Consider the following 17,978-nt stretch of genomic DNA (forward strand, 5'->3'; position numbering starts at 1 on the left):
ATTTAGCAGTGTTTTCTAAACGACAAGCAAACGATTCAAGCCTATCCCTGCCACGCCACAACCAAAGTGATGCCATGGCATATGTTTGCCGTCTCATAATACCGATAAATTGATCATAAAACACGATTACGGCGGTTGTGTGGCCGAGTGGTCTAAGGCAGTGGCCCCCAACCACCGGGCCGCGTGTTTTATTCATTTTTATTTAAAAAAAACTATATATAAAACTATATATATATATATATATATATATATATATATATATATATATATATATATATATATATATATATATTCTTTTTTTATTAAATCAACATAAAAAACACAATATACACTTACAATTAGTGCACCAACCACAAAAACCTCCGTTTTTCATGACAAAAACGTCCCTTTCCCATGACAAAGAAAAAAAAATATATATATATTTTTTTTTTATCAAATCAACATACAAAACACAATATACTCTTACAATTAGTGCACCAACCACAAAAACATCCCTTTTTCATGACAAAAACGTCCCTTTTCCATGACAAAAAATAAAAGGAAAATAATTTGTCCTTGTCAAATAGAACTAATGCACCCCAAAGTAGAGGCGTTTGTTTCTTTTGCAGAACTGAACTTCCAACAGTAGAGGTACCGACACTGTGGACTTAAGAATATTAAATGCTGACAAATGTGTCAGTAAGAAAAGGTTCAAATCCCATCTAAACTTTTACATATATTCTTGGTTTCAAATTATTCCGCAATACTGAATTTGAGTCACTGACTCTAATAAACAATTTTTCCTTTTTGAAAACTTGTTAGCATCCTAATTTTGAGGAATGCAACAAACGGTAGTTAAGTACTATAATATCTGTAAGACTGTGCAGCATATCCGGGTCCACGCATCACAATTTTCAGAGAGGATACTGTGGTCACTGCTCAAGATTGAACAATCAATCAATCAATCGACCAACCACTGTATCTTTTGTTACTCTGGTGTATCAAGTATAGAATTTGGGCTTCTGCCGATTGGGGGCGGAACTCTTCACTCTGCCACTCATTCACAGACTTTCAAGCTGCTTTTTACTAAAACTTTTGACCCAGTGTCGTCCAGCAGAGAAAGCACAAGAGCTAAGCAATTTAAAGCAGGGTAGCGGCTCTGTGTGCGACTACACCACCCGCTTCCGCACGCTAGCAGCAGAAAGCAGGTGGGAAGACATGGCCCTCTATGAAGTCTTTCTGAAGGGACTTGGAGCTTCCAATCAGGACCTCCTTGTTCCCTTAGACCTAAAGGGTAAATGGGTTGTACTTGTATAGCGCTTTTCTACCCCTTTTTAAGGAGCTCAAAGCGCTTTGACAGTATTTCCACATTTGCCCATTCACTCACGCATTCACACACTGATGGTGGGAGCTGCCATGCAAGGCGCTCACCAGGACCCATCAGGAGCAAGGGTGAAGTGTCTTGCCCAAGGACACAACAGACGTGACTAGGTTGGTAGAAGGTGGGGATTGAACCAGTAACCCTCAGATTGCTGACACGGCCACTCTACCAACTTCGCCATGCCGTCCCCAACCTACCAGATGCCCTCATCGCACTCGCCATCCGGATGGACAACCGACTAGCCCAGCTCAAACGGCAGTGAGGAGGAGGACGGGCTGCGGCAGGAAGAACCACCCATCCTTTCGCACCTAGCGGGGCGACCACTCAGCGTTCACCCCCGGAGCTATGTCCTCACTTCCGCACTGACCTGGAGGAGGAACCCATGCAGCTAGGGAGAGCCCGACTGACCCCAGAGGAGCAATGCAAGCGGCTGATGGAGGGGAGATGTTTTTACTGTGGAGAGAGCGGCCATCTTGTCATTTTGTGTCCAACCAAGGGATCCCAGGTGGCGAGTCACGTTCCGGCGGTACCTCAGATGCCACGCACTCTCACTAAGGTCACGATAACGCATCTCACGGCCACAGATCTAAAGTTTAATAGACTTTGGGGAAGACGAGAGTCTGATGGACTGGGGTTTAGCTAGGAGACTAGGACTCAAGTCAGAACCGCTAACTAAACCCATTAGGACGAGGTCTTTCAACGGTAAGGAGCTTTTCACTATCTCACACATCAGTTAACCTGTCCAAATGAACATTGACTGCCATCAGGAAAAGATTTGTCCGTACTTAATTACATCACCCTCCCATTCTCTGATCTTGGGGCATCCATGGCTGTACCAGCATAATCCTTGGGTTAACTGGAAAACAGGGAAGATCAGTGAATGGGGAAGGGAATACACCAAGAACTGTGTTTTTTCTACTGTCCAGGGAAAACGTGTCAAGGAAATGAATCCTTTTTCTGCCAATCCTGCCACAGACTCTAAATATCCGGACCTGAAGTCTGTTCCTTCTTGTTATCACCACCTGCGACAAGTCTTCAGCAAGACAAAAGCCCTGTCACTTCCGCCCCACCAATCCTACGACTGTGCCATCGACCTGCTTCCCGGTGCCACTATTCCCAAGGGGCGTCTGTACTCCCTCTCTGGTCCAGAAAGGGCTGCCATGAACGATTACATAGCGCCATCCCAAGAAGCTGGCTTGATTCGCCGGTCATCATCGCCAGCAGGAGCAAGGTACTTCTTTGTGAAGAAGAAAGACGGGTCGTTAAGACCCTGCATTAATTACAGCCCACTAAATGACATTACCATCAAGAACCGTTACCCTCTTCCCTTCATGTCTTCTGTCTTCGACCAACTCCAACAGGTCAAAATATTCACCAAACTGGATCTACGCAACGCTTTCCATCTGGTTTGAATTAGAGAGGGAGACGAGTGGAAGACCAGATTCAACACACACAGCGGCCACTATGAATACAGAGTCATGCCCTTTGGACTCACCAATGCTCCCGCCGTGTTCCAAGCCATTATCAATGAAGTTCTAAGAGACTTCCTGGACCATTTTGTGAATGTCTACCTTGACGATATATTGATTTATTCACCTGACAGTGACACCAAGTCCATGTAACTCAGGTTTTAAAGGGACTCTTGGACAATGATTTGTATGTTAACACCACCACAACAGCTGTATGAATATATGGAATGAAGGGAGAGGTCTAGAAAAAAATGTAGGCCACTTTAATGACTGACAAGCCATGCCAGCATGAAGCCTGCTTGTATAAGGAGCGAAACGTCATCTAGGACAAACTGAACAATCCAGTTGTAAATCCATTTCATGACCTGAGAATACAATGACCTGGATGAAGGAGGACGTCCATTGACTTTATTTGTTGGATGAGACAGAAATGTTGCCATAACATTAGGTATTAGCACACTGAATGAGATTCAGTTCCATGATGTCGTTCAAACAGAATGTCGCTTTAATAGATCGTTTAACATTAGACATCAGGAGAGCAAACACATTATCAATCAGGGAGGGTAAGGACAGCCATGATCGTATAGTGGTTAGTACTCTGTGTTGTGGCCGCAGCAACCCCGGTTCAAATCCGGGTCATGGCACTTTACCCTTTAAACTTCCTTTTTTTAAGCATCGTTCTTTTACACCTGAAGACTTAATTATTAGCCCCCTAAGAACTTTTGAACATTTCTGAAAAATCTGCCGAATGTTTGCAATAATCATGACATTCTCGGTTGTAAAACATTCTTCAGAAGCATTTAGGTACATTTTTTAGAGACCCTGAAATGCTCAGTCATGGAGTGTAAGACATTCTTTAGACTAAGCTTTGAGACCCCTTGGAAAGGCCTCCTTCCACCCCTGAAAAGTCACCAATAGGGCAGACCTTGGTTACATTTGGATATGTGAACCCAAAAACCATTTATAGAGCTTAAATAGCTCAGTTGGGAGAGTGTCACACTGAAGATCTGAAGGTCCCTGGTTCGACCCCAGGTTTCAGCACAACTCTGTGAACTTCTCAATCAATTCTTATTACTAATAAACCTTCTGTGGCTCTTACAATATTGAGATGGTCTCCCTGACCTGCCAGCCTTGCCGGTGGAATCCTAGCATCAGTTGTTACAAACCTTTCCTTTATTTTCAATTTGGACACCGTTACATGGTTTAACGGTGTATCGTTCCTTAAGCTAATGTTTGGTCTTTAACTGACCCTTACATTGGGCTGTTTCGAACACAAATGTGTAGCCTTAGGGGTATTTTTTGGAATGTATAACTCGAAACTGAGAGTAATAAAGCTGGGTTCAGTGTGATGTGAGGGTGCATCCAACACACCTACAGCAAAAGACTAACATTAACATTCATACAGATACACTGTCTAACAATTTATGTTTAAGGTATTGCTGTTAAAACTTCAGATGATCACATTTTAACGCTCTCCCACCAGAGCTAAAGTGGATGTGAGGGATGTTTTGGGATTTCAGTTTTTCAAATGAAATAGAGAAAAAACTATAAATACAGTTGAAATAAAGGTTACAATGACTGCTGCAGTGGGGCAAAGGGATGTCTTTGGAGAAGTGTAAGGAGGTCAGCATCAGTTGCCTGAACAGGGACTTGAACCCTGGACCCTCAGATTAAAAGTCTGATGCTCTGCCGACTGAGCTACCCAGGCCCCTTCATCACATAAAAACATAGTTGGCATTCCTTCAAGGTGGATTGGAACCAGCTCCCTAAGATTTCGCATGTACAACTACAGTCCTCGCTCTACCAACTGAGCTATCAAAGGGTCTCATGAGACTCACACTTTAGAATTCATGTAATTCATCTGCACACATGTAATTGTTTGTAATAATGGAAGCATCAGCTCAAATAAGTTTTTCAAATTAAATAAAGGATACAGGACTGCTGCAGGGGGGCAAAAGGGATGCCTTTGCAGAAATGTAAATAAGTTAAACACGGCCACCTGAACATGGACTTGAACCCTGGCCCCTCAAACTAGAAGTCTGAAGCTCTGCTGACTGAGCTACCCAGGTTCTTTTTAATGTTGTTTTGCCCAACATCTGACAGAAAAACCATATTGGCAAACTCAGATGAAAGTGAAATAATCAAAATGTTCAAGCTGGGAACTGTCAAGCTCAAGCTTGCCAATTGCTTAAACACAAACCTCATTATTGACAGTTAAGCCGGTTTTACATCGTCATCAGCAAAGAAGGTTTTTGACCAAAAAAGAAGTTTCTCTCCCGAAGTTGCCAACTCTTAGCTGCATTTAACTTGGATGCTTCCCAGAATTTTGCAAGAAGCATTTTGCTGAATTTTTTTAGAGACCCTGAAATGCTCAGTCATGGAACAAAAGACATTCTTTTTGAGCTCCCGGGATTCAAATACTTGTTCTGCTGACCAATACTAGGCTCTGGGATCCCCATGTAAAGGCCTCCTTCCAGCCCTGAAAAGTCACCACCAGGTTAGACCTTGGTTCCATTTGAAAAAGTGATCCCAAGTGGGCTTTGTAATGCCGAAATAGCTCAGTTGGGAGAGCATAACTCTGAAGATCCCTGGTTAGATCTAGGGTTTCAGCACAGCTCTGTGTTCTTTTTAACCAGTTGTTTTTACTAATAAGCCTAATGTGGCTCTTACACTAGGCAGCACGGTGAGATAGGGGTTATTGTGTCTGCCTCACAATACAAAGGTCCTGAGTAGTCCTGGGTTCGATCCCGGGCTCAGAATCTTTCTGTGTGGAGTTTGTATGTTCTCCCCGTGACTGCATGGGTTCTCTCCAGGTGCTCTGGCTTCCTCCCACCTCCAAAGACATGCACCTGGGGATAGGTTGATTGGCAACACTAAATTGGCCCTAGTGTGTGAATGTGAGTGTGAATGTTGTCTGTCCCCTGTGTTGGCCCTGCGATGAGGTGGCGACTTGTCCAGGGTGTACGCCTTCGGCCCGATTGTAGCTGAAATGGGCACCAGGTACGAGCCCAAAGGGACTAAGCGGTAGGAAATGGATGGATGGATGGGCTCATACACAACTGAAATGGTGTCCCTGACCTGTCAACCTTGCTATTGGAATCCTAACATCAGTTGTCACATACCTTTCCATCCATCCATCTTCAACCGCTTATCTGGAATCGGGTCGCGTTATTTTAATTTAGACAACCGTTACATTGTTTAACGGTGTATTGTCCCTTAAGCCGATGTTTGGTCTTGAACTGACCCTTACATAACTTGAAACTGAGAGTAATAAAGCTGGGCCCAGTGTGACAAGAAGTTGCATCCAACACACCTACAGCAAAAAACTTCACCAAAACTTTTTCATACAGGTACACTGTATAAGAATTGGAGTTTCAGGTAATACTTTTAAACCTTCACAGTGCGAATACAAACTCTTGTGTTCCGCTGCCAGTGAAACTTCTCCTAAACCTATCACCAGACTGAGTTCATCTTTGTGTGGCCAATCACTTAACTGGATCCATCTTTTCAAACACCTATCAAATCCAATTCCAGCTTTTGTCTGCCCAATCACAGCACAAAGTTAGTTTTTTAGCATCTCCTGTGTACTGTAGAAGCTGGTTCTTCAATTATTGCATTTTATTACAAATGTCTGCAACTCTGTCCAAAGGTTAATTAGATTTTAACCAATTTAATTCCTGAATGAAAACTACAAGCAGAACCTTCGATAGCTCAGTTGGTAGAGTGAAGGACTGTAGTTGCTGATGCTGAGATCCTTAGGTCGCTGGTTCAACTCCAGCTCGAAAGATGTTTTCTCTTATTTTTTTGTAATGTCATTTAAAAAAGAATCATCATATTGTCCGACATCCTAACTTTATTGGTTTGATGAGACATAAACACATGCACCTGGGGATAGGTTGATTGGCAACACTAAATGGTCCCTAGTGTGTGAATATGAGTATGAATGTTGTCTGTCTATCTGTTTTGGCCCTGCGATGAGATGGCGACTTGTAGCTGAGTTAGGCACCAGCGCCCCCCGCGACCCCGAAGGGAATAAGCGGTAGAAAATAGATGGAGACAGAAATTTCCCCAGAACATTAGGTATTAGCACACTGAATGAGATTCTCTTACATGATGTCGTTCAAACAGAATGTCGCTTGAACAAATCATTTAACATTACACATCAGGAGAGTAAAGCCATTATCAATCAGAGGATGTTGCTACAGCTGTGATCGTATAGTGGTTAGTACTCTGTGTTGTGGCCGCAGCAACCCCGGTTCGATTCCGGGTCATGGCACTTGACCCTTTCTTCAAACTGCTGTTTTTTTTTTATGATGATTTTTGAAAAATAGGTATTTTGTTCCCTATGGTAAGTAGTTAAACAAGATGTGAAACCAACTAGGTACTCACAATATCTATTGTGTGTCATTACAGTATTGGCTTTGATGCATGATTTAATATGACTGATGTGTGCTTTGAGCTGTTAGTTTATCCCTTGGTAAAATTGCATTATAAGTTTAGTCAATCGATCAACAGTTTATTGTCTTTGTTTTAAACAACATTAATCTGCCAAATGTTTGCGATAATCATAACATTCTTGTTAGTAAAACATTCTTCAGAAGCATTTCGCTTCATATTTTAGGGACCCTAATATGCTCAGACATGGAGCATAAGACAGCCTTTTTGAGCTTCTGGGATTCAAGTACCTGTTCTGCTAACCAATACTAGGCTCTGAGATCCCCATGGAAAGGCCTCCTTCCAAGTTACATTTAAAAAAGTGAACCTGAAAAGAATTGGTATGGCTGGAATATCTCAGTTGGGAGAGTGTCAAACTGAAGATCTGAAGGTCCCTGGTACGACCCAGGGTTTCAGCACAACCCTGTGTTCTTCTTAACCAGTTGTTTCTACTAAGAAGCCTTCTGTGGCTCTTTCAAAACAAAAATGGTCTCCCTGCAACCTGGGTTTCTAGATTTAGAATAATCCCTCAGAACTGCTGGCACGGCTTGTCAGCCATGTGATTGCCCTTAACTTTCGTCTGGACCTTTCCTTTTACTTCCAGATTCATACGGCTTTTAAGGTTCCTATTTTGTGTCAACCTCAAGACATAAGACATTATTTTGATTCTTTATAGTTTATCTGAACATACTTCCAAATAACCCACATTACACATCACGAACAAAAATAACAAAAAGACATCATACATGACCAACAGATTTACAGGTTTGTCAGACAGGTCGGCCAGGCCTGCTGATTAGGGCACCTATAGCTGCAAGGATAAGGCTTTTCCCGAGGCGGGCCCTCTGGGATTTGATAGTTCTGTACCTGCGCCTTGATGGTAGTGGGATGAAATATTGGTGTAATGCAGCGTTTCTCAAAGTGTGGGGCGCTCCCCACTGGTGGGGAATAGAGACGTGACAGGTGGGGCGTGAGAAACGGGAGGAAATTTCACTTTATTTTTTTTTATTTTTTTAATTCTTAGATTTTTTTTTTACAATCTCGTTTTCTATACAAACTGTAGATCACTTTGTGATTCTGTCTGTGAAATCTGCTATATAAATTAATGTAAATTACTTATTTTTCCGGTAAGCTTTACATTTCTAGGTAGGAGCGAAAGTTTGACAGAAGCAACAGTAACTAATGGGGGCGGGGCTGAGCGGACCAAACTTTCGCGCGGATGGGTAGCAGGCTAATGTGTGGACCACAATTACACAAAATGGATGAATTGGCTTCATATAGAGTTGCATACAGATTTGCTCAATGCAAAAAAACACACAATTGCTGAGTAGCTGATTCTCCCCGCCGCAATATACATGGTGTCAGTCATGCTTGACGAGACAAGCGCAGCATAATGAAAAGCTGTCCCACAGTTGCGAGACGTATATGCGACATTGCAAGTGATCTTGAGGAAGAACTCATAGACCAGGGGTCGGCAACCCGCGGCTCCGGAGCTGCATGCGACTCTTTGATCACTCTGATGCGGCTCAGCTTGTCACGGCCAGCTCAGCTTGTCATCCTGCTTGTCAAACCTCGGGACACGCCCACGGCCGCGCGCGTCTCCGTCCTGCAGCAGCTGGACAAAGAAATGTGGGTGCCCAAGTTAAAGCGCCTGACAGCGGACCTTGAAGATGTTTCACGCCAGAAGGACGTTCTTGCTCAGAATCACAAATAGTGTGATATTGAAAACCTCCCAAAGCCAGACAAACTTGTGTTGAAAACTTGGAACGCTATCCCCGAATTTTATGTGAACATGAAAAAGTATGCACTTGGAGTCCTGTCGATCTTTGGATCCACATATGCATGTGAGCAGGTGTTCTCCAACATGAACTTTATTAAAAACAAACATGGCACACGCCTCGCAGATGAGAGTTTACAATCCTGTGTGAAGATAAATGTGACGTCATACAGCCCCGATGTGGAGACGCTGTGCTCTGCGGTTCAGGAGCAGAAATCACATTGACCACGTATGATAAATATTTAAATTTCCTATAATTTTGCATGTATTCACATTTTTTAATTGTTCAGTGAAATAGACATTTTACGGCATTTTGGTTCTCTGCCAGTGAATAATTTAAGTTTGGCGTTATTTTTTTTCATTATTAAAAGGAGGACTTAAAAAGACATTAAGTATTTTACTTATTAACCTTCAACCCGACGTCTTTTTTGGAGTTAAAACGTTTTGTTGCATGCAGACATTTTATTTAATTTTTTCTGCAGTCATCCATTGATTTCATAAACGTAACCCATCATAGTTTGTTTATACATAGCACAAAGCAAAAAGAAAACTTTATATGGAGTGTTATTTGATTTTTTTATTTTTATTTTATTTTGAAATTGTTTTGTCCTGTCCAGCTTCCCAGGCAATTCATATAGTTGATGTAGATGCCCATATCGGCTGTTCACATTTACTTTACAGAAGAGAAGTGTAGGATACTTCTCTTGTTGCCTTATTTAAATTTGACTTTACTAAATGTATTTATATTATCATTTGGTGCAGCCGGGCTGGAGCAGCAAGGGATAGAAAGAGAAAAAATTGGAAGACAAAGGGGGAAATTGTGGGGATCAGAGGGGGATTAGACAGTGTTATTTCATTTTAAATTTCAAAATAGTTTTGTGGCTCCCATTGTTTTCTTTAATTTGTGAAATGGGTCAAAATGGCTCTTTGAGTGGTAAAGGTTGATTTATTATTGAACTTGATGCAAGTTATTTGATTTATTATTGAACTTGATGCAAGTTATAACACTTTTATTTGATTTATTATTGAACTTGATGTAAGTTGTAACACTTTTGTTTTATTTATTATTGAACTTGATGCAAGTTATTTGCTTTATTATTGAACTTGATGCAAGTTATAACACTTTTATTTGATTTATTATTGAACTTGATGCAAGTTGTAACACTTTTGTTTTATTTATTATTGAACTTGATGCAAGTTATTTTATTTATTATTGAACTTGATGCAAGTTATACCACAGCTGCACAGTCTTTTTTATTTATTATTGAACTTGATGTTATTTTATGTTATCGAGTTTGAGTGTATACAACTTGATGTTACTTGATGTTCAATAAATTTGAAAATGTTAAGCTTGGCATTAGCGTTCTGTTAGGGCGATGGGGGCAGGTGGGGCTTGAAAACTCCCCCTTGTCCAAAGTTGGGGATGACAAAAAAAAGTTTGAGAACCACTGGTGTAGTGGGTGAGTGATATCCTGGACTATTGTGTTTGCCAGTTGAATGATGGACCTGTGGTTTAGATCTGAGATTTTAGGTGTGGGTAGGCCGATGATTTTAGCTGCTACGTTTGTAATGCGTGTGAGTTTGGTCCTGTTGGTTACAGAAAGCATAGTGAAAAAACATTTGGAACAGCACAGAAGCATGGGTTGAACAATGCTTTGGTACAGTAATAACAGGAGGTGAGATGCAACGTATAGTACAGGATGGGAGTTCAGCTGCTGGAGGAGGAGATGCAGCAGGCAGGCCACAGCATCCCCTCCTGGCCCTGTAGGCAAATTGGAGGGGGTCCAGGTGTGGGGTGACAACTGGAAGGATGATGTAGAGCAGCAGTTTCTCCAGGCACTTCATAATTATGGATATAAGGGCTATGGGGCGGTAATGGTTGAGTGCTGTGGGTCTGGATTTATTCGGTACTGGGATGATGGTTTCAGTTTGCCACAGTATGGGTATTGTTGCAGTCCGGTAGCATTGACAGAAAAGAGAGTGTAGGATGGGGGAGAGCTCCATGGCACAGTCCCTGATCACACTGGCTGGAATGCCATCAGGCCCTGGTGCCTTGCCTGGCTTGCAGCGGCTCAGCTGGCGCCATAGTTCCTCCTCTGTGAAGGGTGCCTGTTCCTCGGGGTCTGGTGGTGGGAGGGCACTCAGCAGGTCCTGGCACTCTGGTGAGAAGTCCAAACTATCAAAATGGGTAAACAATGTGTTCAGGTCTTTAGAGAGGGTCTCTGGGTCACTGACGGTGCATGATGTTTTTGGTCCGCATCCTGTCAGGGTTTTCACCTTCTGAAAGGCCTGCTTGGTGTTCATGCTGCTGAATTCGGTTTCCAGTATGTTTTTGTACTTCAGTTTTTCTCCAAGTACCTAATTTTTTAAATTCCTATTTGTTGCCTTGAGGCTGGCCCAGTCCTGTTGTCTGAAGGATGTATGTTTTTCCCTCAGGCTCAGTTTTATTTGTGGGGTAATCAATGGTTTTGGAGTTGGGATCGATATTTATTGTTTTGGTTGGTTTTGTGAAGCTGATGCAGAATTTGATTTAGTCTGTAATGACAGAGACTCTGCCATCCAGACTACCATCAAAAATGGCCAAGTCAGTACAAGCTAGGGAGCATTGGAGTTGAGTGGTGGCGTCCTCCATCCACTGGGGGGCAGTGCTGCAGTGTGGTTTGTGGCACTTTGGTTCCTGTTTGTATGACGGAAGTAAACAGAAGACGTTGCGGTCAGCAGCTCCGATTGGAAAGTGTGAACAGGCACGGAAGTATATGAGTCGAGTGACCATCTTCCGTTCTGTACAGTTTATTATATATGCTCCTCTCATTTGCTGAACTTCTGTTTCCTAATGACACAGCCCCCATAAGCTGCTGTGTGATTCCCCCACAGTTACAACACTTGATCTGTTCATGACTTCCACATTGTCCATATTCATGCTGCCCTCCACACCTTCCACATCTCATCTTAACATGACACACACTACTATGTGCCCAGAGTGTTGGCACTTGAAACAAGATACTGGGGGTGGGACGTAAGGTCTAACGTAGAAACTTAAAAACCCTATGATGATTCTTACCGGGATGACTTCCTCGACAAACTGCACTAGTATAGATTCGTTCTCCATCTTTTCTCCGTTTTTAAATGCCATCATTCTCTTCATCATTGTGACAGTTCCATCTTTTATTTCTCTTTTCAAATCTTGCAAATTGTCCCCTCTTGGGATTCCTGTCACGACTCCTCTAGTCCCCTTTTGTTCTCCCACTTTGATTATTTCCTTTAGTATCTTATTGCACAGTGTTAAGATTGTATATATCCACGCTCTTACTCAGTGACTGTGTTATAGAGGTAGGATGTTGTAGCGCATGTTATCCCCTTGAGGGCGCTCTGGAACTGTGTAGTGTTTAACACAGAAGCAGTTGTGTGTTCAACAGAAGAAGAGAATAAAAGTCTCCTCGGTGAGAGGACGTTGATGTTCAAGACTCGTTGAAAGTGTCGTTCATGTGCACGCATAAAGAACTCTGTTAAGCTCAAACACCTTAACAGGTTATGGGCCCAGCAACCCAAATAACGCCAGGAACTGCAGCGAACCCAGGAACCGCAGTAATTCCAGGAACCGCAGTGATTCCAACCAACTCAAGCAAACAAGGCAAGGTAGCGTTGAGTCGACGCACGGACACAGAAGCCAAGGAAGTTTGCAGGTGTGGACTTGAGCTAACAGAGGAGAACTACTTGACCAAGGATAAAGGTAATGCAAACGTGAAGTATTACACGGAGCATTAAAGGGACTTTAGCCAATGAAGTAGCGTGTACTCTCGAAGAAGAAGTAACCGCCGCAAAGTTTGAGCTAATCAGCATAGCACAGTGCTAAAGTGCGGAGCTTAAACAAAAATGGCGACTCGTACTACTGGAGCAGTATCCCCGCAACTGTACTTCGATGGATCCGAAAGCAAGTATGACCTTTGGGAAGCAAGGTTTTTGGGACACTTACATATTTTAAAGTTGAAAGACACTGTTCTAAATGAACCAGTTGGAGAAGAGCAAGCAGCAGCGGACAGAATAAAGAATCCAGACTGCTATGCAGAGCTCATAAGGTTGATCGATGATAAAAGCCTGTCTTTAATTAGACATGATGCTACATACGATGGAAGGAAAGCACTGAAAATGCTGAGGGAGCACTACTCAGGAAAAAGCAAGCCACGAATAATCAACCTGTACACGTCCTTGACAAAACTACGGAAAGCAGATAGAGAGTCGACTACGGACTACATTATCAGAGCAGAAAACCTGATTACAGCACTTCGTGATGCCGGTGAGACTCTCAGTGATAGTCTGATCATAGCCATGATTCTTGGAGGACTTCCTGACGCTTACAAGCCATTAGCTGTACATGTAACACAAAACGAAGACAATGTGACATTTACAGATTTCAAAAGGAGATTACGTATTTACGAAGAGTCAGAGAAAATTAGTACTGCTGAGCCAACAGACAATGTGATGAAAATGTTCACAAAACAGGATAGAAATATCCAGAAGACGTACACCAGCAGCACTCAAAGTAGAAGTGGAGATGAAGATCTGACATGTTTCAAATGTGGATTAAAAGGACACAGAGCAAGAAATTGTATCCGAAAAGTGTGGTGCAACTTTTGTAAGAGCAACACACACCAAGAAACCATATGCAAAAAGAAAGATAAACGAGACAATGTCAAAAAGGTTACTGATGAACATTCCAGTGATTACCTCTTCAAAGCAGCACAAGAAGAAAGTGAGTCAGCACCCAAAATAAAGATGAAAGGCATTATGGTGGATGCAGGAGCGACATCCCACATTGTAAATGATGTGAATAACTTTACAAGCTTTGACAACACTTTTCAGCCAGAGACTCATTCAGTGGAACTAGCTGATGGGACAAGATGCAGTGGAATGGCCCAAGGAAGAGGAACAGCTACGATACATCTAATGGATAGCAATGGACGACAGCACAGGGCACAACTACAAAACGCTCTGTACATGCCCTCCTATCCCCACAACATCTTTTCAGTGGCGAGAGCAGCCGACGGAGGAGCAACCATAACTTTCAAGAAAGGACAGAGCCACATGATCACTAAAGATGGTAACAGATTTAAAATACACGAACATGAGAAGCTGTATTATCTACCAACTGTTGATGCGAATGAAGATCAGTGTAAAGTTTGTCATGACGTACAAACATGGCACGAGATTCTAGGACACTGCAACTATGACGATGTAATCAAACTCCAAACTGTGGTCAAAGGTATGGTAATTAAGGGAAATGTTAAGCCGGATCAGATGTGTGACATATGTACAAAAGGCAAGTTTACCCAAACGAGAAATAGGGAGCTAGATGCTAAAGCAAATAAACCCCTGGAGTTAATCCATACAGACCTAGCAGGACCAATGAAAACTGAGAGCATAGAAGGACACAAATACGCACAATGTTTCACAGATGACTATTCAGGTGCTGTATTAGTATATTTCCTTAAGTCAAAAAGTGATACAGTTACTGCAACAGAAAAGTTCTTAGCAGATGTAGCACCCTTTGGAGATGTAAAGTGTATACGTTCAGACAACGGCACTGAGTTTACAAACAGAGAGTTCCAAATGTTACTAACAAAGAACAAAATAAGACATGAGACGTCAGCGCCTTATTCGCCACACCAAAATGGCACAGCAGAGAGAGGATGGCGAACACTGTTTGACATGGCTAGATGCTTACTGATAGAAAGCAAACTACCAAACTATTTGTGGAACTATGCCATTCAAACGGCAGCTCATGTTAGAAACAGGTGTTACAATAGACGGATAAAGAAAACAGCATATGAGTTACTTTCAGGAAAAGTACCAAATGTGTCACAAATGCAAAAATTTGGGTCTACATGTTTTAGTTACAAACAAGAAAAAGGAAAACTAGACTCCAAAAGTGAACAGGGCATTTTCATAGGATATGATAAAAACAGCCCAGCATTCCTTGTATATTATCCAGAAATGGAAAAAGTCCAAAAGATCAGATTGGTGAAATTTGCAACCAAAACAAGTGTAGAGAGAGAGACACAAACTTTAGAGCCATACGCAGGACATGACATTGGAAACCGAGACAATGCAGTCTGTGACAGTGACCAGAAGGATGAGGACAGAGTTCAACCTGAAAACAAAACTGAGGATTTAAATGAGCAGGAAGATGTGGAACAGTCAGCGGCAAATGCCGAAACAGAAATCAGAAAGAATCCATTCAGAGTAAAACAAAAGCCATCTTATTTACAAGATTATGAGACTGATGATTCATTGGACAGATTACAAACATGCGTTGATTTCTGTTATCGAGCAGTTTGTGACATTCCAGAAACTTATCAGGAAGCCGTGTTATCATCCGAGTCAATGCACTGGAAAAACGCCATGAATGAGGAGATGAAGTCACTAGTGGAAAATGACACATTCCAGTTGACTGACTTACCACCAGGTAAGCGAGCTTTAAAAGCTAAGTGGGTTTATGCACTCAAAACAGACATAGATGGATCTAATAAATTTAAGGCAAGATTTGTTGCTAAAGGATACGACCAGAGAGCAGGAACTGATTACGACGAGACGTTTTCACCGACAGCTGACATGTTAAGTGTAAGAATTCTCATGCAGAAGGCGGCACAGGAGGATTTAATCTTACATCAGATGGACGTGAAGACCGCGTATCTACACGCACCCATCGACTGCGAAATCTATTTAGAACAACAACAAGGTTACGAGAAAAACTCTAACACTGGTGAAAAACTGGTATGTAAACTAAACAAATCATTGTATGGACTCAAACAGTCGGGCAGAAACTGGAATACAGTGCTACACACTCATTTATGTGAAAATGACTTTGTGCAAAATGATGCAGATCATTGTGTATATACAAGAGAAAAATATGGTCAAAAGGTAATTCTTATTATTTGGGTAGATGACCTTATTTTAGCTACCTCAAGTGAAAAATCAATGCAGGATGTAAAAAGAATGTTAACTCAGAGATTCAAAATGAAGGATTTGGGAACCCTAAAACATTTCTTAGGAATAGACTTTGAACAAACACATGGACTAGTCAAAATGTCACAAGACAGATATCTGAAAAAGGTTTTACAAAGGTTTGATATGGAAAATTGTAAACCAAGAGAAACTCCTTGTGAACCAAAACTTGATTATGCAGAAAATGTTGAAAAGTTGAAACAACCAAGACAGTACAGAGAAGCAGTGGGAAGTTTAATTTACTTATCAACATGCACTCGACCTGACATAAGCTTTTTTGTGAGTAAACTATCTCAACACTTTAATGAACCTACTATGGAACATTGGAATACAGTGAAACATGTATTCAGATACCTAAAAGGTACATCAGAACAAGGACTTAACTTCAAGAAGAATGTAACTGAAAGACTCGGTCTGACAGTTTACTGTGATGCAAGTTGGGCATCAAATGAAACAGACAGACGTAGCACATCAGGCTATTGTGCAACTTTGTGTGGAGGCAGTTCATTCATTTCATGGAAGACAAGAAAACAACCAACAGTAGCTCTTTCTACTTGTGAAGCAGAATACATTTCTTTAGCTTCAGATATACAGGAGTGTCTTTACATTGAACAGCTACTAAAAGGACTTGATAACTATCAATATGTTAAAACAAAAGTGTACGAAGACAATCAGGGTACGATTGCACTCACTAAAAATCCTGTTAACAGACAAAGATGCAAACACATTGATGTGAAATACCACTTCATAAGAGACATTGTTGCTACTGGTAGGATAATACTGGAATATTGTCCTACAGAACAAATGGTTGCTGATATTCTGACAAAACCAGCTACTAAACAGAAGTTGAAATGTTTCTCACAGAATATGTTTGGCATGTTGGGATGAAGACTTTAAGGATAAATCCTAACAAAACAGGATGATGGAAAATGTTCTTAAAATATTGTTTAACACAGTGAGCTAATAGCGAGTGGGGGTGTTAAGATTGTATATATCCACGCTCTTACTCAGTGACTGTGTTATAGAAGTAGGATGTTGTAGCGCATGTTATCCCCTTGAGGGCGCTCTGGAACTGTGTAGTGTTTAACACAGAAGCAGTTGTGTGTTCAACAGAAGAAGAGAATAAAAGTCTCCTCGGTGAGAGGACGTTGATGTTCAAGACTCGTTGAAAGTGTCGTTCATGTGCACGCATAAAGAACTCTGTTAAGCTCAAACACCTTAACACACAGCTTTTGCAATCACATTGCTTTGTTTTTTTTCTCTCGATTTTTACATTTAATCCAAAGACTTCCGTCCTTTAGCACTTTGGCCATCTCCTCCTCTCCAATGTCCTTCTTTAATCCCTTAACCAGTGTCATCAAACTAATATCCATCATGTCTTGATGTGACTTAAATTTATATATAATCTTTCAATTATCTACCATAATATTTTTCCTCTTTTCTACTCTTTTAGCGCTTGACTTTCCTTAATGAACTCCTCTCTCCTTCTTTCCTCTCTCCCTTCTAGTCCTATCCATGTCCATACCTTCCTCATACATCCCCTCCTTATCCCCTTCCATCTCTTTTTTTACCAGCAACCAGAAATCCATAGCTGGATAATGGAGAGGTTTTGTGAAATAAAAAATTAAAAACAATCGCCTAAAACCAAAAATAAAAAAATAACTAAATCTCCTCTGTTCTGTACATCATTGTCCAAGTGACATTATATTGTCATCTTCCTCTTTATGCCATTTCCTCAAGGTGACAGAAAAACATGATACAACCTGCCTATCATGTGATTCTACCATGTTGGCAAAATACAAACACATTATATTTACATATATAACATAAAACATGGAATTAAAAGTGAACAGTACCCATCCCTACCAGCATGTGTTGTTGTACTGGAAACTAATTTACAAACAAAACTTCATTACGCACAATACTCCACTATGGA

At 41.5% G+C, this 17,978-nt stretch overlaps 2 protein-coding genes and 4 non-coding genes across 6 annotated transcripts in view; 3 read left to right on the forward strand and 3 right to left on the reverse strand.

The window, feature by feature from the left end:
- The window catches only part of LOC133545367 (golgin subfamily A member 6-like protein 6), a 224,427-nt gene that overhangs the window by 156,380 nt on the left and 50,069 nt on the right, over positions 1-17,978 (reverse strand). The window lies entirely within an intron of this gene.
- Positions 1-17,978, reverse strand: part of LOC133545320 (gastrula zinc finger protein XlCGF57.1-like) — a 51,541-nt gene that overhangs the window by 14,172 nt on the left and 19,391 nt on the right. The gene's annotated exons all lie outside the window — the stretch shown is intronic.
- On the forward strand, positions 3,402-3,473 carry trnah-gug (transfer RNA histidin (anticodon GUG)). The gene has a single exon. It is a non-coding gene; the product is annotated as a tRNA-His (tRNA).
- On the forward strand, positions 3,798-3,870 carry trnaf-gaa (transfer RNA phenylalanine (anticodon GAA)). The gene has a single exon. It is a non-coding gene; the product is annotated as a tRNA-Phe (tRNA).
- Positions 4,465-4,537, reverse strand: trnak-uuu (transfer RNA lysine (anticodon UUU)). Its single transcript has one exon. It is a non-coding gene; the product is annotated as a tRNA-Lys (tRNA).
- trnay-gua (transfer RNA tyrosine (anticodon GUA)) lies at positions 6,530-6,616 on the forward strand. Its single transcript is given in 2 exon segments — positions 6,530-6,566; positions 6,581-6,616. It is a non-coding gene; the product is annotated as a tRNA-Tyr (tRNA).

Source organism: Nerophis ophidion, linkage group LG28, assembly GCF_033978795.1.
Source record: "Nerophis ophidion isolate RoL-2023_Sa linkage group LG28, RoL_Noph_v1.0, whole genome shotgun sequence".
In the NCBI taxonomy this organism is placed as follows: Eukaryota; Metazoa; Chordata; class Actinopteri; order Syngnathiformes; family Syngnathidae; genus Nerophis; species Nerophis ophidion.